General features: G+C 36.1%; 1 pseudogene; it reads left to right on the top strand.

Moving 5' to 3' along the window:
• The first annotated feature begins 20,821 nt into the window (after window positions 1-20,821).
• Window positions 20,822-21,557, top strand: LOC122889296 (annotated as a pseudogene).
• Window positions 21,558-22,049: the final 492 nt, after the last annotated feature.

Raw genomic sequence — 22,049 nt, 5'->3', positions numbered from 1 at the left:
GGCAGAAAGATTGCCTGAACACTGAAATCACTCCTAACTAAGTAGTTAGATTTCTCTGGAAAGTGGAGCATAATTTGTTGAAAATGTGGATAAGTAAAATCAAATTTGCAACTAGAAGATGGATAAGTTCTGAAGATCTAACACACAGCAATGTGATTGGAGTCACCAATATTGTAATACATTCTTCAAAGTTGCTAAGAGACTAGATCTTAAATGTTCTCACCACAAAAAAGAAATAATAATTATAGGACATGATAGAGGTATTAGCTAATGCTATGGCGGTAATCACATTGCAATGTATCAATTTATTAAATCAACATTTTGAACACCTTGAGCTCACATAAGTATAGGTCAATTATATCTCAATTATATATAATTTAATATTTATACATAATATATAATAATATATATTCAAAGAAGAATCATTGCCAAACTGAAATTTTCAAACCTGTATATTTCATTCACCAATAAAAAGGTTTTCTTGAAAATTATTAACTTTTATACTTTTAGATTTTTTCATTTCTTAAGTGAGTGAATAGTACAGGCAATCCAAAATTGAAATCCCCATGTAATTACACAAATATAAGAGAAAAATTACTATCCTAAAAAGATTTCTAATTAAAAACTAGCTGAAAATGTCTTCCTTGAGTTTTCTGTCTGTTCTATAAGGCGAGCAAAGAGCCATTTTCAGAACTGTTCCTTTATTTCAGAACATACAAGAAAATTATAGAAGCAGGATATTGGCAATGAATTTCATGTCATAAAGGGCAGCTGGAAGGGAGAGCATATATAGTAACAGAACAATCTTTTTGTGAAGGAATTTAACCAAGCTACATATTGTCTTCCAGTTAATACTAACAAAATAAATATATCATCTTTTTCTTATTGCTAAGAATATTGTTGAGGGGAGCACTGTAAAGTATAGGTACCAAAGAGAGTTTATAATTAAGGTTTCATTATAATAAATGAATTGTATCACACAAGTTAAAAACTACCTTCACTGAAACTTAGACCTAATTTTTAGACTCTTCACAGAGCCTTGGAAGAACCTTGAATTTATGTTTAAAATCTTCGAATTAGCACTGAGTTTAAACGCCAAGATTGATGTCATAACGAGCTATGGTGATTGAAGTTAAACTATAGATATTCATGTAACCTTTCCTTTTTTTTTAAAGATATTCATGTAACATTTCTCATTTTCACTGGCTTCTCAGTAAGCAAGATAAAATACTGTGTTTTTAAAATACCTCTCAGTTAACAGGCCCAGCAAAGGACAAGGAGTGATAAGCAAGAAATTTAGAATTGGGTCAATGGTTTGTATCTTGTTTTCTGAGGGAGGATGACCCCTCCCTGGTGAAAATGATTGATAATTCCTAACACACAGCAAGTACGCAAGGGGCTATGAGGGCCTATGAGTGGAGGTAGCATGGTGGAAGAGAAAAGTGTGCCAATAGACTATAAATAAGAATTGCTAAGAGTTTTTTCTTGATCAGAAGCTCAAGTACTGACAGGTACAGCAAAAAGGCCACATACCTAGCAGTATACAGGGAACATGTTCATGGTAAGAGGCAAAGGAAAGTGGATCAACCTGGAACCTAAGACCTTTAAAGATACTAATCAAATTACTTGTAGAATTGGCTGCATTTGTCTTCCTACTGAATATGGGACAAATTATCTTTGCTCTAAAAATGATCAATCTCTTTGCTTGAGAGGGAGAAAATGAGCCTGAGCCAATTATGAGACAAGAATAAGACCTCAAAAAAGGATAAAAATAAAGGAAGTCATACCAACAACAACAAAAATAATTGCTTAGGAGCAAAATAAAATTAGAACCAGAAAGAGAACATGACATGTGATAAAGAGAAGGAACTACATGTCACTGGAGATTTAAATAACAGAGGGACCTCTATCCCGATCTTATTATGTCAGACTTGATCTCTGAAAGAGGTGTCCACAAAATAATAAGAAAGATTCACAGGAAGAAATCTGGCCCCAGCCTTTGGAGTCAGACATGTGGTGACGGTTACTGACGATTTGCAGCCAGGAAAAGTCTGTTTCTACCTGGAGGTGCAGGGTCTTCCTAGAGCAACACTGCCCAAAATAAATTTATTGTAAGATACAAGTGCAATTTGAATTTTTCTATTAGCCACATTAAAAAGAAAAAAGCAAAACTAATTTTCATAAAACATTTTATTTAACCCAATCAATCTAAAATGATTCCATTTCAATATGTACTCAATAAAAAATTATTCACGATATTTTTTAAAACTGTATTTTATAATTTCAGTGCATTTCATTTAGGACCAGCCCCTTCTCAAGGGCTCAAGAGCTACATATGGCAAATAGCTACCATATGGGACTGTTCTTTCGTAGAGTATGAATTTAAAATATGGCAATAAGCCAAACACATCTTGTAAGGCTGGATAATGATTTTCTAAGTTTGAGCTTCTCATTCCCAACTCATTCTTCCTCCTCAGCAGCCTCACTCAGTCAAATATTTCCTCTCTCACATTTACATACAACCATCTCTACTGTGTTGCTCTTCTTTCTTGGGCTAGAAAAGTACCCCCTCTCTCTCACGGTTAAATGCAAAGCAAACATTTAAATTCTTCATTCCCATCTCTTTGGTTTCCTCCAAGTGATAATGTTCATCCTTTCCATTTCCTCAAATCTCATTCATGTCTCAATCCTGAATTGGGGCACTGCCCATGGCATGGTCTTCATTCCCAAAGAATACCACAGAAGAGGTTCTCCTAGTGGTTGTTACACTATTGAAATTTTCCTTCTGTCCGCAACAACGTCACAGTAACAACTTGCCTTTAGTACATAAGAAATGACACATTTTAGTCTTCCCTTGCCCTAATTGTAGCAGCATCTGCTGGGTTTCTCTGGGTTTCCCTAATATCAGCATGACTTGGTCTAAGTCCTCCCTCTCTTGTCATTTCTTCTGGATCTCTTTTCAGGCTTACGGTTTTGGACTCATCCTTCACATGCTAGTGTTTCTTAGGGCCCATATTTATCCCTCTCCTGTTCTCACATTGAAAACTTGTATGAACCCTTTATTCACTCTCATGTCATCAGCCAGGAATCATCCTTGCAAATCTGTATCTTTACCCCAGATTTCAGTTCCTGAACAACAAACCATTCTTCTTAATTTACATCTTTGCATAGATATCCCTCAGGGATTTCAAAGTCGATTTGTCTAAAACATTTCTCCATCAGTAATTTCTGAATTCTCTGTATAATCAAGAGCATGCCTCCTCAGTCACTAGAATCAGTTGTTTATCACCACTATTTTTTCTTAAAGCTCCTTTAACTCCACAGGTATTTGGCCATAGTGCCCTGTTATTTTACTGACTTTGTATTTCCATTCCTCTTGTTGCTACTTTATTTTGACCACTGTAAATAAGACACAATGGAAGGAGTATCTAGCTTTGAAATGTTTCCTAACCTTGGTGGATATCAGTTCTTTCATATCATGCACGTGAAAAATACATAAAATAATGTAAAATAGATATTCAATATTCCCCTACTAAAAACTCCTCAAAGAACTCTCCCATCTTCACGATAAATATAAATCCCATAGCATGACCCACAATAGTGCTTGTGATCTGGTTCCCAGTTTCATTGTTTTTACTTCAAAATTATTTCTTAGTTAAAACAAACTAGCTTATTCTTTTGTAGAAGCATCCATGTGTCTCATCTTGACCCCTCTCATTGGACAGGTTTCATTGCAGTAATTCCTACCTGATGGCTGCCTAGTAACTTTTTTTTTCCCAATTTATTTATTTTGCCTAGTAACTTTTATCTATTTATCTATTTCCAGTCTTTGCTGAAATATGAACTCCTACAAGATTCTTAATACCACTCATACCCTCCGTTTTTACATATTTAATCATAATACTCAGTTAATAGAATTATACGCTCAATTATTTGTCTTAAAGGCCTTATCTTAATGGTTACCAAGCCTCTCCGATGTACAGACTTGAGATACCAGAAAAAGTGAATGAATGAATGAATGCCTTAAGGTAAACATTTTGACTGTGACACTCAAGAGTTTGGGAATTAGAACTGAAATAATACTAAAAGTGAAGAAGGAATGAGAAGAAAAACAGATGGTTATATTAATGATATGAAAAGATAGGATTTTGGTTTCTTTTTCTTTTTTTTTTTCTTTTTAAGATTTTATATTATTTGACAGAGATCACTAGTAGGCAGAGAGGCAGGCAGAGGGAGAGGAGGAAGCAGGCTCCCTGCTGAGCAGAAAACCTGATGCAGGGCTCAATCCCAGGACCCTGGGATCATGACTGAGCCTAAGGCAGAGGCTTTAACCCACTGAGCCACCCAGATGCCCCAGGATTTTGGTTTCTTAACCAAGATATATTATAGTACACTGATGAACAGACTCTTGGCAAGTATCTAAGAGGTCCTCTGGAGAACTGGAAGTACATATTTGACAAGTACATATAAAGAGAAGTTCAAACCAAAGTTTAAAGAAAAGACTGACTTGGGGATATTTGAGAAAACAGTTAAAACCAACAGGCTAATTACTATTGTTATAGTTGTTATAATAATTATCTGGAGAAAATAATAGGCATATTGTTACTTATATGTAATTATGGGCTCAAAGAATCAATGTAATAAATTGATTAAGTTTTAAATTAAGTCTTTGTATTTGATGTGGAGGTTCTAGTCATTCATCAAATTAGACTAGACTTAGAAATTTCTATTTAAACAAGAGAGGATTAGTATAGATAATGTGAAAATATAATTCCCCAAATATAAAAGAACAAATTTGTAAGCATCAATAAATATCAAAATATCACACCATGCATAAAAATTTATAATGTGGAGAGAAGATGGACATAAAGAGCAGAAATGTTGTTGAGTCTACTGAAGAAATTTGGGGAATACAGACAGAGGGACCTCTATCCCTCTGTTTTGAGTGGAGTCCAGAAAGATGGTGAGATTCCAAAATTTTATTGTTTGCATAGTTGAAGAATAAAAGATATATACTTGAGAGTCTAAGAATGTGGATTTAGGTCAGTATCATAAAGGACCTGTCTTATGAGCAAGACTCATGAAAGACTGAAATATTTTCTTCTTTCAGAGTGGCAATGCTCCAGAGATCTATGGCATTTGAAGGCCACTTGCAGTTGAGATGAAGAAAATGTAACATTGACATTCAAGGACCAAACCCCCCACAGGATTATAAAGGTATCTTTGGGCATCAGTGTGGGCTGCCCAACTCTCAGGACTTTCACCATATTTATGCCCCCCCTGAGAACATGGAGAAACCAGTGACAATGCCGAACTGATTGAGATAGTATCTGCCACTTGGCACGATGAGAGTTTGTGGTAGAAATTTAGTTCAGTTAAAGAAAAATAAAGAAAGTTCTATTTCTTGCCCACCAGAGAAAAACAGTTGTATCAATGAAAGTCTTTTAACAATGGCATGACTTCTTTATTGGCATACTAAGCTCTGCTATTGGGGCCTGGAAGACAACGAATATGCAGTGCTACAGAAACAGGTCATCAGTCTGACGAGAAAACAGTCCATATGCTTTCTGGTCCACTGTGATGATGGCATCAGTCTTCACAGTATTATCAGAGCTTCAGTGCGTCGAAGTAGGGACAGGCAGTCTGAATGGGAAAGTAAAACGGTGTCAAAACAGCAAGGGTTTTAACCTGCATCTTAACAAAATTTTAACCATAAAAGGACTTGAAGAAGTATGTGGCAACACTTCCCAGCTTACCAAGTGTTGTCTGAATGGTTGTGCCTTTTGTGCTTTGTTGAAGCCTTTATCTGACTCTGAGACTAATCAATGATAACATGTTGCCAAGGACAATACTGGCTCTGTCACACATAGGCAGCAATAAGATTTGAAATTATATGAATGCTTCTTGTGGGGAAAATAATGACAAGAGAAATTCAGCGTTCACATTGGAAGAAAGTTTGTGAAAAGAAACATTGTCAACCTCACGATGCTTTTCTAACTGTGCTATAGACATGCAGGTGACAGACTTGTCCTGAAAAGTTTATTCTTTTGCATATCAGCTTTTGACAAAGGATGGTTAGGTGCTTACCTAATCAGAAGTTACTTAATGAGAAAGTTTCTATATGATTTTTTTCACTTAAAAACTGTTAATTTGGTAGTTGCATCATTCTATGGGATATTTGATTTAAAGGTGTGTTGAAACCGCGGAGATATTCACAAGTAACATTCAGTTATTCGTAACTTTGTGTCTGTAGGTATCATTTTACCCTCTATCCTATGGACACTGGCTGGAGTAATCATTGAAATAATTACTTCTACAATATTGAGTGGCAGGCACCATTGATTGAAAATTGTTGATGTAAAACAGCACCAACGTAGGAAACCTGACATACTCAATTAAAATAATTAATAACAAAAAACACAAACAAGTGTAAATAGGGATAAAGATGCTAACAGTCTTCACTGATCACATTTTAGTTTATTAAAATTCCTGACCACAACGTTGATTGTTTATATATAGTTTACTTTGGTAGATGAAAACAAAACATAATTAAACAAAATTATTGGTAGAGGTTTTTAGCCAGTCATTTGCAGAATTTAAAACCAGGACTCAGAACCTCAAGCTTGGTGTCACTGATAGAGTTGTATTGCAGCTGACATCAATAATTTCTTATAAAGTTGCCTATATTTATTATTTTATGTTTTATATTAAATTATTCTAAAGCCATACGCCATCATAGACACCTAATATTGCTAATGGTTGCAAATGGAAATGGCATAGTAGCTATGTAGAATTGTAGAGAATTCTACAGCTACATGGAATTACATGGTAATTCCAGAAATCTGTGTTTCAATATATTTTTTTGTAGACTTGTTGTACCTTTCCCTGTGCTATGCTATACTATACTGCATATGCCATATGCTATGTATACTGATGTATACTGTGCTGTATTATGCTATATCATATATGCTGTATACTAGGTAGACTGTGCTATACTATACAATATATCCTATATACTTTACCACATATACTATATCCTATATACTATACCACATATGCTATATACTATGTACACTGTGCTATGCTATACTAAGTGTATACTGTACTAATAACACAGAATTCTATTACATACTAATAATGCACTATATTCTATGAAAACACTATTTTAAGTGTTTCAGATATATCTCATTTGATTCACACAACACATGATATAGGTACAATTTTATTCTTATTTTACTGTATGGAAACTAAGCAGCAGAGAAGCAAAGTCCTGTTTCTAACTAGGATTTTGAAGTCATATATGTCACAACTTATTCTATGTCACTTCTTATAGGCTGAAGCATACATGGTCTTTACACTTTAAAAAAGATGCTGGGAAAAAAAGATACTAAATATATTGGCTAATTGGATTTAAATAAATATTTTTTTAAATATGCTGAAATAAAACTTTCCCTTTTCTCACTTTTGGCTGAATCTCCAAATCTAAGAATATTTATTTAATGCCTGAACATTCTAGAAAGAAAACAGTGTACTATCCTTAGAGAATTCATTTAGCAATAACCACTAAAATTCAGGTTGATGACCTCTAAGCTATCACTGACCTTGAAGATATTTAGAGAAAGACTTGAATATTGAATACAAAAATAAGATTTCTTTAGAATGAAGCATTCTTTTAGAATGTAGTGTCTTTCCCTTTCCTACTCCAAAGTATGGTGTGGTTACTTCCCTCAATGTAATCTTGGGACATCAATGTTTTTTTTTAGTTTGTTTGTTTTGTTTTGTTTTTTTTGCCACCACAAAATTTAGTGGCTTAAAATAAGTATCCATTATCAATCAACATGATACATCACATCAATTAGAGAAAACTTGGGAACTATATGATCATTTTGATACACACAGAAAAAACATATGACAAAGTACAACATCCATTCATGATAAAAACCCTCAACAAAGTAGAGGCAACATACCTCAATGTAAATAAATATGAAAAAGCCACAGCTAACATCATCCTCATTGCAGAAAACCTGAGAGCCTTTCTCCTAAGATCAGGAAAAAGACAAGGATGTCCACTTTCACCATTTTTTATTCAACATAGTATTGGAAGTCCTAGCCATGGCAATCAGACAATAAAAAGAAATAACAGTCATCTAATCTGGTAAGGAAGAAGTAAAATTTTCACAATTTGCAGATGACATGATAATATATATAGAAAACCCAAAAGACTCGACCAAAACCTTGCTAGAACTGATAAACAAATTCAGTAAGTTGCAGGATACAAAGATTGATGTATGGAAAACTGTTGCATTTCTAAAAACTAAAAATGAAGTAGTAGAAAATTAAAAGCCAATCCCATTTACAATTGCACCAAATATACAATGAGATACCTAGGAATAAACCTAACCAAGGAAATAAAACCCTTGTGCCCTGAAAACTATAAAATATTGATAAGAGAAATTGAAGGTGACATAAAGAAATGGAAAGACATACCATGCTCATGGGTTGGAAGAATAAATATTGTTAAAATGTCTATGCTACCCAAAGCAATCTACACATTTAATGCAATACCTATCAAAATACCAATAGCATTTTTCAAAGAACTAGAACAAGAAATCCTAAAATTTATATGGAGCCACAAAGGTCCTGAATAGTCAAAGCAATCTTAGACAAGACAGGCAAAACAGAAGGTATCACAATTCTGGACTTCAAGTTATATTACAAAGCTGTAGTCATCAAAACAGTATGGCACAGGCACAAAAATAAGCACATAGCTCAATAGAACAGAATAGAAAATCCAGAAATAAATCCCCAATTATTTGACAAATTAATGTTCAACAGAGCATAACAGAATATGTAATGAAAAAAAGATGGTCTCCTCAACAAACGGTCTCTTTTTCAATGTTGGGATAACTGGACAGCAACATGCAAAAAAAAAAAAAAGAAAAGAAACTGGGCCACTTTCTTAAACCAGACACACAAAAAATTAAAAGTATATTAAAAAATCAAAATGTGAGACCTGAAACCATACATATCCTAGAGGAGAGCACATGCAATTCCTCTGACATCAGTTGTAACAACTTTTTATCTAGATATGTTCCCCGAGGTAAGGGAAACCAACACTAAAATATACTACTAGGACTACATCAAGATAAAAGGCTTCTACACAGCAAAGGAAACTATCAACAAAACTAAAAGGCAACCTACAGAATGAGAGAAGATATTTGCAATAAAGGGTTAGCATCCAAAATACATAAAGAACTTATAAAATTCAACAACTTTTAATCCAATTTAAAAATGGTAAGAAGGCTCGCCTGGGCGGTTCAGTTGTTGAGTGTCTGCCTTCGGCTCAGGGCATGATCCCAGCATTCTTCTCCCTTGCCCACCCTCCTCCTTGTGTTCCCTCTCTCACTGTGTCCCGCTCTTCAAAAAACTAAATAAAATCTTAAAAAATAAATAAATAAAAATAAAAATGGGGAGAAGACAAGAACAGACATTTCTCCAAAGAAGACATCCAGATGGCCAACAGATACATGAAAAGACGCCAGTGAGAATGGCTAAAATCAAAACACGAGAAACAACAGGTGCTGGCTAGGATGTGGAGAAAGGGGACCCCTTTACACTGTTGGTGGGAATGCAAATGGGTGTAGCTACTCTGGAAATAGTATAGAGTTTCTTTAAAAAGTTAAAAATAGAATTACCCTGCAATCCAGTAATTGCACAACTGGGTCCTTACCCATAGAATACAAAAACACTAAACAAAAGGGATAAATGCACCCCTATGCTTAGGGTAGCATTATTTACAATAGCAAAGATATGGAAGCAGCCCAAGTGTCCATCAGTTGATGAATGGATGGAAGAAGATGTGACTATATATATATATATATATATATTGTGAAATTTTACTAAACCTTGGAAAAGAATGAAATTTTGCCATTTGCAACAACATGGATGAGGCTAGAGAGTATACTGCTAAGTGAAATAAGTCAGTCAGTGAAAGACAAATAATACATGACTTCACTCATGTGGAATTTAAAAAGCAAAACAAATGAGCAAAGGGGAAAAAAGAGTGAGGTAAACCAAGAAACAGACAACCTTTGAGAACAAACTGATGGTTACCAGAGGGAGGTACGTGGTGGGTGGGTAGAACAGATGATGGGGATTATGGAGGGAACTTGTCATGCTAAGCAACAGGTGATTAAAATAAAACCCTAAAATAAATAGATTATTGATAAAAGAAGCAAATAAACAAAAACAACCACTGATTTAGCTCCTAGTTCTGCAGTTCAACTATTGGGCTGCACTCAAGTGGGCAGTCTCCTGGTCTTGGCTGGGCTCATGCTTTTGCATTCAGCTGTCTGGTCAGAGGCAGATGGCTGATTTATCTTAAGTGAGACTTCATCTGAGATGGCTCATTTAGGTCCCACGTGGCCACTCCTCTTTCAGCAGGTCACATGCTTGCACACATGGCAAAAGGGGAAAGGGGTCCCAAGTGAGAGAGTACAAGTGTGAAAAGTCTTTTGAGTCAGGGCCTTGGGTCAGTCCCAACATTGCTTTTACCAACTCAGCTTAAGTCTGCAATTAAGAGTGGAGAAGTGGACTCCACCCCTTGCTGAGAGGAGCTACAGTCACATTGCAAGGATGTGAGTACAGAAATAAATGGAGAACTGGGGGCATTTTGCACTTTATGCTACCAAGTGAAGCATACTCTGAGTAAACTGCCTGAAAGTCTGTCCTATATCTTTTGAAATTTTGTCAATTCAGAGCCCTGGCATATAATTTATGGATGACAAGATTAAAATCAAGCCTATAGGAAGAGAAAGAGGGAGGGCTATAGAGGAAGAAAGCTGTACTATGATATGTGTGGGAGAAATATCCATGTTTCCTGAGGGATCTGTGTGAACCCTGCAGAGTTAGGCTGAGTTACATTGAAATGTCTCTTTCCAAAAGACCTCCTTCAGGCAAGTCTGCTGTGGAGTGGATTGCTGGAAAATAGGAATAGAGGGGAAAATATAAGTAGTGATAGCAGAAGTTTTTAGCCCTACTGGAAAACTATAGACGGAGGAACCTAATACTTGGATCTTGAAAGAGTTAACAATCAAACAAATAAAATCCCCAACATAGACTATGAGCCTTGATATCCGTCACCCACAGAGCACAGCACACCAGATCATATTTCCAGCAGCCAAGTAACATTTTTCTGACTCTTCTGTATCTTTTGTCCCTTAGCTTCAATCCTTGGATCTGAAGCAGTAAAATGATTGAAGATGAGGTATAGAATAGATGAGCAAAGGTAAGTATTGAAGAAACCAGTGACATCAGTGAGTAGCTATATGACACTTCGCATCCAGAATATGACTCTTTCTTAACACCTCTCCCACCACTGCCCTGCTCCAGGTCTCCATGAACAGTTATGGATTATTGCATGAACTCCTTCCGTGCTTGTATCCTTGCCCATTACTGTCTATTCTCAACACAACCAAGGTGACTCTTTTTGAAACTAAATCAAATCATGTATTCCTCTGTTCTGAGCTACTTTCTTTCCCACTGAAAATCAAAACCAAACAATAACCTACAGGCCTGGAATGGACATGAGGGTGTGCTACTAAGTTCTTCCTTCAGAAAATAAATGGGCACCCAGCTGCTCAGAGGACAGTTAGATGATGGTTTCTAGTTGTAGCATCCTACTGTCCACTGCAGCATTTGTGGACCCAGCATAGAGAGAGTCCTAGACTCACCTATTCTGGCCAATGTAAGGTTTCTCTTCTAGGAAATCTTTGCCAAAAGACTTGGATTCAAATCCTGTCAGAGATGACTGTCTGGGTGCCCTAAACTGAATCACCTCCTCTCTGACGGATTTCACATCTGTTAAATGGGGATATTCTAGAGGGCACAGCTTGCATGGAGCACTGGGTGTGGTGAAAAAATAATGAATACTGTTTTTCTGAAAATAAATAAATTGGGGAAAAAAAAATGGGGATATTCACACTTCGTTCATAGAGGTTTTGTGTGACCCTGATTTACTCAAAGTAAGTAAATGTAAAAGTGATCTGGAAACTATAAAAATTGCTATGTGGTTGTAATTGGAATCCAAAAAGAAGTGTTGATATTTCCATGATTATTCCCTGACAAACATTTTGGCTAATTCAAATCCTAAAAATTATATAGTCAGTATATAGAAAAGAAAAAGTGATAGAAATAGAAATAGTCTCCCTTACTAGAAATCTGTTTTCCTCCCATATATCCCTCCTCATTCCTTGCAAGTGACCTCTATCTGTCTTAAAGATGACAGTGGAAAATGAAGGGAAAAAAATCTCATGCCCTTAGAAGGAATCAACTGAAAACTCATTCAACCAGAACTTTTGAAGGGCACAAGATCTATATATTTTTTTTCCAGAAGGTTAAGAATATAAAGACAATTGATCAGTGATGTGTTATTTGGAAAACAATAATAAGGGAAATGAGTTTCCCCAAGCACACAACTCATCACGGCCATTTCCAAGATGTTTTAATTAAAGGTAAACTTCAAATTAAAATAGGACCTGTATGGGTTGAAGATGAATAGAGACTTTGATAAGTTTGAAGGGTGGCTATAGCTCTTTTCTCTTACTCATGTTTTGAAGATTGAATAGCTCTAAGTTGATGAAAAAGTAGTATAAAAAAAACAAAGTAAAAAGAAATGACTACATTAGTTTGCAGCAATCTATTTTTGGCTCTTCTGTTACCTTAGTAATAATCTTGAAAGGTGTTTAAATCCTGTTCTTTGCCAAAAACAATTTTCTACTCATTATAAAACAGATAGATTATTTCACACATGAATACTTTTAATTGTCTGACATTTTACTAATGTTCACATTCCTAAACCCAAGTCTAGACGATGAAATGGCAAAGAGATGGAAAGAAAAAAAAGATCATCTCTCGATGTCAGCTGATTCAGCTAGTCAGAGTCTATATGATTGACTGATTCTTTTCCTGAAATAACCAGGTGTTAAGAGACACAACTAATACAAATCCACATAATTAACCCACTGTAATGAATTACCTGACTTATCTGACACCAAGCCATTTTTAAAAGGAAGAGCTGCTTCATTATTAACATTACCACAATAGTGGGGAGGCCTTACTGGAAAACAACTGAATATTTAGACCAAATATTTTGAGCACACTATTTAAGATCACTTATTTGAACAAAACAAATGATGTCAAGGATCCACAAGTATCAATTCTAATAAGGACAAATAGCAGAAAGTTGTGAATACCCAATATACTTCCAGGGGAGCTTTTATGGATATTTGTTCAACGATAGACATCAATGTTTCTCCAAAGAAGAACAGAATTTATATCCTTCAATAGACCTGCTTGAATGAACTTATGCAGTGTTTTGATTTATTTTCCTAGTCCTAAGAGAAAATGAGGGAGATCTATGACAGCATGCAGTAAAGTTCCCACCACTTCACTCTCTGAGATCTGTCTCAAGTCCTGCTTCATCTAGAAGTCATTCCAATTCATTCCAGTCAACTGGAGACCTCCTACTACATAGTTGACATGACTATCTACGTCCAGGATAAATATACTGTGAAATAAATTGCCTGCCTCCAGAGGACATCTGTAACTTGGGCCTCAACAATGTGGCAGAGTACAAGAATAGGAAAGTTTGAAAGGGCATCTAACTCTGCAGTGGAGAGAACAAGTTAAGGAAGACAGTCAAGAAGAAATGTTAGTAGTGATGTATAATTAAAAGTAAGGTGAGCTGCAGGAGATTGGTATCCAGGTGGAAGGAAAGGATGGAAGAAGGGAGGTGATTTGCATTGTGTGTTACCCTATTCTTGATTTACAGCTCTCCCTTCTCTGGATTTCTGCTGTTTCCCTTAAATTGACAGTTTTCACTGCCCAGTGTTTTAAAACTCTTCCATGTTCTTTTCCAAACCATATAGTCAATTCTCTATTTCCCTATTACTCTTACCCAGTGCCCAGCATGGAGCTGTGCACAGAGAACGTTCTCACTAATGAATGCATTAAATGAAAATGGAAATTTCAGAATGTGAACTTTTTTAAAGACCTTATAAGATCACCTTCAAATAATACTATGAAGATGCATTGAATCTCTGTCTTTACACAGATTTATCCTGGTAGCTATTTGGCTGAGTTCTCCATTTCCCTTCCTTTCTTGTGGTCACTACAGCAGGTGGATTTTGTATACCAACAGAATTGAGTCCATGAGGCTAATTTCCTAAATAAAGTTTAACAGCAGGCAGTGCTAAAATGCCTTTGCTCCCTCACAAAAGGAAAGGGCAACATGACTTAGAGATGAAACTGACTATTTTTCGCCCCAAAATTGTTCTATCATTCCATGTTGAATGCAGTGATTCAATTTTATGAAAAGTTATTTATAGAAACTTTTAAGAGAAAAGATGCTGCCGAGGTATGCTAGCAGCAATCCATTTTTTTTTTTTCCTGGCATAAATCCTGAAACTGGAAAAATTGATTTAAAAAATAGACATTCTTCAGATTTGATTTCTGACTTTTTTGAAAATCGGACATTCAGTCTTTTTCAAAGCAAATATAATAATAAAATAATGTACTCACTAAGAATATATTCCTTTAAAAATGGTTGTTTTTATAATTTGAAGAAGGAAAAGATTTTAAACAGAGAATCCAGTGCTTTAAATTAGAATAACCATTTAAAATGAGAGGTGGCCACATTAGCAGTTTTCAAAATTATGCTAAAGCATGAGAACATGTTGTAGCTCTAAAAAGACAGGAATCACTGACTTCAGTAGCATGCAAGTTGGCTTACCATTAAGGTATTGCCATAAATAACATTCATTTCTCTGAAACTCATAATTAGGTCAAGTATACCATTATAATTCACCTTGAGGTTGGTTAAGAAAGTACAACTTTAGAGAAAAAATTAACATAGGAAGCTACTCTTGGAGCTAAAAATAGAAGAAAAATCCCTTACATTTATATTGAAAATAAATGTAGCCACCCATTATGAAAAATTCTCTTTCTCTAAGCGGTCTCCTCAGGGCCAGATTCACCATTGGTAAAGTCAGGTCACTTTTAGCTTTTTAGAATTTTAAACTTCTAAGAGTAATGAATCTGTGCCCTTTCTCATAATATGACTTTGTATTAAGATCCCGACTTGGTTAATAATGAAGGGAAAGAAGCACATAGGGAGTGCCTCCCTTTACTTCTCTCTCTCTCTTCTTCCTTGCTCTGCCAACATGTGCTTGATGACTCTTCTTGGAAGAGCAGCCTTAGAACCTGTTTTCTATTTATTCAAATGGGGAAGACCACATTGGCAGAGCAGACTCTGAATCTACTTCCTGAGCAGTTGACATGACTGCATATGACAGGACTGCCTTTCTCACCCGTCACAGAGAAGCTGAAACAGAGCACTCAGGAATAACAGAGCTGCTTTGAGAAGATCATCCATCCATATTAGGTGGTACTTAAAATGGAATTAATTTTATGTGTAAGCCATGGTAGCCCAGCCCACTGATATAATGAGATCCAGTGACTAGACCAGCAATTTTTTCTTCCTTGGCAGAAAAGTTGAAAAGGTAGTTGAAACAGAGGGCTAGAGGTTTCTCAATAACTGAGACAGAAGAGAAGGACAAACAGGTACATGCCCTACCTAATATTCAAATGTTTAATTCAGCATTTCCCAATATGCATTCTACATATAAGAGATATATTTTTTATTGTGTCCAGTTATCCTTTATAAAGTACATCATTAGTTTTTGATATAGTGCTCAGTGATTCATTAGTTGTGTATAACACCCATCGCTCATCACAACACATGCCCTCTTTAATACCCATCAACCTGTTATCCCATGCCATCTTTTTCCCCTCTGAAACCCTCAGTTTGTTTCCTGGGGTCCATAGTCTTTCATGGTTCATCTCCTCTGATTCTCCCTCTTCAGTTTTTCCTCCCTTCTTTTATGGTCTTCTGAGCTATTCCTTATGTTCCATGTGAGTGAAACCATATGATAATTGTCTTTCTCTGCTTGACTTATTTCACTTAGCATAATCCCCTCCAGTTCCATCCATGTTGATGCAAATGGTGTGTATTCATTCTTTCTGATGGCTGAATAATATTCCATAGTATATATGTACCACATCTTTATCCACTCATCTTAGGAAGGGCATTTCAACTCCTTCCACAATCTGGCTGGACACTGCTGCTATAAATCTCAGGGTGCATGTGCCCTTTTCTTTTCACTACATCTGTATCTTTCAGGTAAATACCTAGTAGTGCAATTTCTGGGTCATAGGGTAGCTCTATTTTTAACATCCTGAGGAACCTCCATACTGTTTTCCAGAATGGCTATACTAGCTTGCATTCCTACCAACAGTGTAAGAGTTTCCCCTTCTCCACATATATTTCTGATAATATTAATCCATAGATTTTTAAAATTTCACTTGAATTGTGATATTCAGTGACTCTTAATATGTTAAATAAATGGTTCTCAAGATTGCAGAAGAACATATATAAAGCCATTGGTCATTTTTGACTCTCAATTTAAATAGCTTGTTGTTATTATTGCTGTTGTTTTCCCAAAATAAGACAACAGTCTTGAGAACTATGTCAGGCCAACCTGTTACAGTAGTTTCCTATAAAAAGTAGTTAAAGAGAATGTCAAATGTGAAGTTGCATCCTGTACAAACAGAAGCAGAAGACTTTGGGCAGAAAAAGGGAGAGAAGTAATGTCAATACATAGCTTTGATTGAGCAGCTCCCTGTGCCAGGTACTTTTCAAGCACTTAATACACACTATCTATTCCATCTTTACAACTCTCTGCTTTTATCTTCTTTCTACATATTTGGAAACATGGAAGTAAGAGGGTTTAATTGACTTCTCCAAGTAGACACAGCTTTAAGTGGTAGAAAGTAGATTCAAACTCAAGAATGCTATGTCCAGAACTAATGCTTTTGAAACTACACTCTATTACCTCTGCTATTCTACAAGGAGTTCAGCTTTTTTCACTTTAAACAATCTCATCTCTTCAGAGTCAAGAGGTAGGAAATGGGGTGGGGTGGGAAGGTATGTCAGGAAGGTCAAAAAAAGTCTAAGAAGAAGCTGTCAAAAGCTGCTGAGATCATCTGGTTCATGTTTGGAAATTTGGAAGAAGATCACCTCAAACAAGTGTACCTGTGCATTCATGGGCCACCACAGTGTTGTGTGAATGTTGTCCTTGATATTTAGACACAGAGAGGGCTTGTGTTATTGCTTTTCTGTGGTGTGAAATCAGTCCAGGAATTCCTGTGTGTGCTGGAGGGGAAGAGAAGGACAGCTGGGTTGAGAATTCAGAAGAAAGACATAAGAATGTTCTGACATGAGGGTTGGGAAACAAAATCTGTCTGAGACCCAGAGATCTGTAATGTCAGTGAAAACCAAAGTGAGCCAAATTCATCAAGAATTTAGTCCATGCCAGTAGGACAGACCATAGACACACCAGCACAGAGGCCAATAGTAAATTCTAGAAGATAACTCAGCAGATAAGCTTCAAACAAGGCAGTCAAGACAACTCAAGACCATAATGTGTCTGAGGCCACAATCCCCATCCCTAGGCATCATGAGCAACAGTAAATTCCCACTTGATTCCAGGTTCATCTAGGATTGCAACTCGAGGCAAGAAGAGTCTTTGAGCTTGACTACCAAAAAGAGTCTATGTTGGCCATAGACTACCAAAAAGAGTCTATGTTGGCCAGAAATTACTTTGAACTAGAAAGTTCTAACTATATTATAGCAAATTGGCACTTTTAAATTGGTTTCTCATCCCTACCCCATCACACCCGACTATCCAGCAAAGTACAGAGATCACGGTGGTGATTAAAACAGCTTTTTTTTTTTTTTTAAAGATTTTATTTATTTATTTGACAGACAGAGATCACAAGTAGGCAGAGAGGCAGGCAGAGAGGCAGAGGGGGAAGCAGGCTCCCTGCTGAGCAGAGAACCTGATGTGGGGCTTGATCCCAGGACCCTAGGATCATGACCTGAGCGGAAAGCAGAGGCTTTAACCCACTGAGCCACCCAGGCACCCCTTTTTCTTTTTTTTTTTTTTAAAGAAAAGAATAAGGAGAAAATTTTTGTATGTCCCAATTTATAGAGTGTCCAATTACAAGCAACATTTACACAGAACACAAGTTCTATGTGAGATTAATAAATATTATTCAAAATATTTCCTTGCTATGTAAGATTGGGAATATGACTTTAAAAATTAAAGAGTTTTCTATGGTGCACAAATTCTCAGAAACTTAAATTAGGGTCATTAGCATTGTGAGTCTATGAGAGCAGCTTATATATGCCAAGTTTTGAAATGTACTGTTTCTAAACATTCTGACGTGTTAAATTTTCAATATTAAATTTTCCATATTCAATTCCCCATTTAATATAATTAGTATTTCATAAAACACTCTTTGGAAAACAATGGCTTGGCTCAACATAAGGGATCTCTGTGATTGTTATATATAAAGTCAGGAGATCCAGATCAAGGATATGTATAGTTATATACATACACACACACTCACAGGAGACAGAAAGTAAGAGAGAGAGATCTAAATCTCTTTGGATGTATTATAAAATTACCTACTATTATTTTAGTGAAAATTACCAGAGTTAGCAATATTATTCCACAAAATTTACATTATATATTCATTTTGTGCTACAGAGTAAGATAGTGAGATTGTGTTTTCAGCTTAGTAAATTGTGTCATGCATGACATCTGAGTACTATTGGCTATAGTAAGATGGTCTAAATTTTGTGTTAACATTAGTTGAGAAAAGCTAAGTAAGTTTTCCTCCCTGCCTGCTCAAGCTCAAGATTCACTTTAGCACAGAGAATCAGAGACTCTGGTATTCTTTTACTGGTATAGATAATCCTTTATTAATTTGTATTAGAGTTTTGTATGAGTAAAATATTTTCTAGAAATATCTAGATGACCAAAGTAGGAGCTATTCCCAAACCCCACATATTTTGATTCTTTGGTTTTTTTTTTTTTTTAATCTGACTTAATTGTACCTGAAAAACTTTAAGTTACATAAAATAATGAACATTTTGCTTTCTTGGACCCCTCTTAGAATACTTCTAAGGTTGTTCTATTTTACCTAATCGATTGTCAGGGATATTACTTCTAACTCCCAAGACAGGTGTTGTAACACAATGGTTAGAAAAATCTACAGCACATTATAATCAGTTATTCTGAAATGATCTTAATGTTGTATCAACACAAATAAGCTGTTTAAATTCCTGTTTTAGCAGCATCTGTTGCTGGAAGATTGAACACCTGATTGTCAGATCAGGATTTCTAAATCCTTTCATCCAGAAAATACTAAAAGAATAGTTAAAACATGTGACAAATCTTTATCTTTAGAGTTCAGGATTAATTTGGAGAAGTCATTTTCCTCCCTTTTTTAGCTTGTCTCTTAAATGAAGCAGAAGCACATTCTGGTTACTTTCAGTCAGGGAGAAATATTAAAAGTAAATATAGAGAAACAAGGAAAATCACACACTCTAGAAACATGTATTACTGCTGGGGGGAATTAACAGTTTCCCCAGGTGTCCAAGAGCAGCTGTGGTCTCCTTGTTGAAGAATGTGACTATTAAAGATGCATGACTATGCCTCTTGATTCTAATGCTTATCCAGTACATCTGTTAGCATACGCATCACTCCCAACCACAGGTGCTCTTTCTGTCTCACAGTCATGCTCCAGAGAGAGAGAGAGAGAGAGAGAGAGAGAGACTCTGACAGTTGGGCAGCCTTCCCATAATAAAACATGGCAAAATTTTATGAGCCCATGACTGTTTACATATGGCTGCTCATAGGCACAAATCTATTCCTGCTTTAAGTGAGCACTATCACAAAGGGAGGGTCCCATCATTAGCTTTCCTTGAAGATATGGGAGTTGCAGGCATTGTGAACCTAGTCCCCTTTCAATGCTTCTCAAGAACTAACTATGAAGGATCTACTTCCAACTGACACATAGCCTATTATGGTCTCATGGGTGCCAACAAAATATAAGAGATTCCTGAGTCAAAGACAATGGGCAGCTTATTATTTACTGTAGTAGCAGTAGGCAAAGCATCATCATTTTGTACCACTTTGCCAAGCCACAATTCCCAGAGAGCACCAGGAAAAGGGCAAGGTGATACATGCAAAAGAGGAATCTCAAGCTTAGGGAGCCTGAATCTCTTTAAATGGACTGTAAGCTATCCTGAACTTTTCCCCAGAAGGAGACATGATCTTTATTATACTTGCTATGGTTTGAATGCATGTCCTCCCCCAATTCATATGTCAAAAACCCTAATGTTCAATATGATGATATCAAGAGATGGGGCTTTTGGGAGACACTTAGGTCAGGAGGGTAGAGGCCATTATAAGAGACACCCCACAGAGATCACTCACTCCTTTCACCTCGTGAGGATACAATGAGAAGATTGTGGCATACAAGAGGGCCATCACCAGACCACAACAGCACCCTGGTCTTAGACTTCTAGCCTCCAGAACTTTGAGAAATACATTTCTGTTGTTCATAAGCCGCCCTGTCTATAGTATTTTGTTGTAACAACCTGAACAGACTGAGAAAATGGTGGAGAGCAAACAAAGATGAACTTTGCTCCAGAGAGTAGTATCTTTGTCTTCCAACCTTGTTCCCTAGACAAACATCTCTGAAGGACAGTTCAATGAAAAAGTCAAGCAGTGCCTTTGCTTGCAAGACACAGAGAAACACAAGAGAATTGTCTCCTAGAAGACTCCAGCTCAAAAAACGCTCAGAATGATTTATATGAAGAGATATAATTAGCTCTTTTCTGGCTAGAACCATGGAGAGTGCAGATGAAAAGAAAAAGAAGGTTCCTACTGTGCCAGAAACCCTTAAGAAGGGGTGAAGGAATTTCATGAAGTTGAAGATCAAATGTCTGAGAAGGAAATTTGTTCAAAAGATGCTTCAAAAGGTAAGGAGGAAGCTTATCTATGAAAAAGCTCAGCGTTACCACAAGGAACAGAACTAAGACTGGAATAACAAGGATAGCAAGAAAATCTGGCAACTTCTACATACCTGCAGAACCTAATAAATTAGCATTTGTCTTCATGATCAGAGGTATCAATGGTGTGAACCCAAAGATTCAGAAGGTGTTGCAGCTTCTTCGCCTTCACCAGATCTTCAATGACAGCTCTGTTAAGCTCCACAAGACTTTAGTTAACATGCTAAAGATTGTGGAACCTTATATAACATAGGGGGACCCAAACCTAAAGTCAGTGAATGAATTGATCTACAAGCATGGTTATGGCAAAATCAACCAGAAGTGAATTGCCCTGACAGATAACACATTGATTGCCCAATCTCTTGGTAAATATGACATTATCTGCATGGAGGATCTGATTCACAAGATCTATACTGTTAGAAAACGTTTCAAAGAAGCAAATAACTTTTTATGGTCCTTCAAATTATCTTCTCCATGAGGAGGAATGAAGAAAAAGACCACCCATTTTGTAGAAGGTAGAGATGCTGGCAACAAAGAAGACTAGATCAATAGACTCATTAGAAAGATGAACTAAGGTATCTACCATGATTATTTTTATAATATGGTCAGTAATAAAGAACTACTCTCAAATGGAAAAAAAGATATGATTAAACAAAATAACATTGCAAACATGAAATATTTGAGTTGCATGTGAAAATTGAAAACATCAAGTGTGAACTCTTATCATTCATAGTCATCTCTTCCCATTCTGAGATCTCTACCAGATTCTGCCTTAAACCCGTTACTTCTTCTTAGTGGCTTTATGATAAAACATTGAGAAAATTGACAAATATCTTTCAAACAGCCAGGGTCTCCATAGACATAAAGCATTTCGTGTTCATCTTAGCACCATAATTTCTTCTTCTTCTTCTTCTTCTTCTTTTTTTTTTTTTTTTTGTAAAATACAGGAGATATGAACAAAAGTTTTCCTGTTCTCAAAAACAGAGAACTCACTATAAGATCTCACTGACCCAACTATCAGCTACTATTTTCCTTCAGTTAAATCTGTTTTCATGGCTAACAATGG

Source organism: Neovison vison, chromosome 11 (assembly GCF_020171115.1).
Source record: "Neovison vison isolate M4711 chromosome 11, ASM_NN_V1, whole genome shotgun sequence".
Classification (NCBI taxonomy): Eukaryota; Metazoa; Chordata; class Mammalia; order Carnivora; family Mustelidae; genus Neogale; species Neogale vison.
Note: the sequence above shows the minus strand (reverse complement) of the source record. Positions and strands in the feature narration are given on the sequence as shown.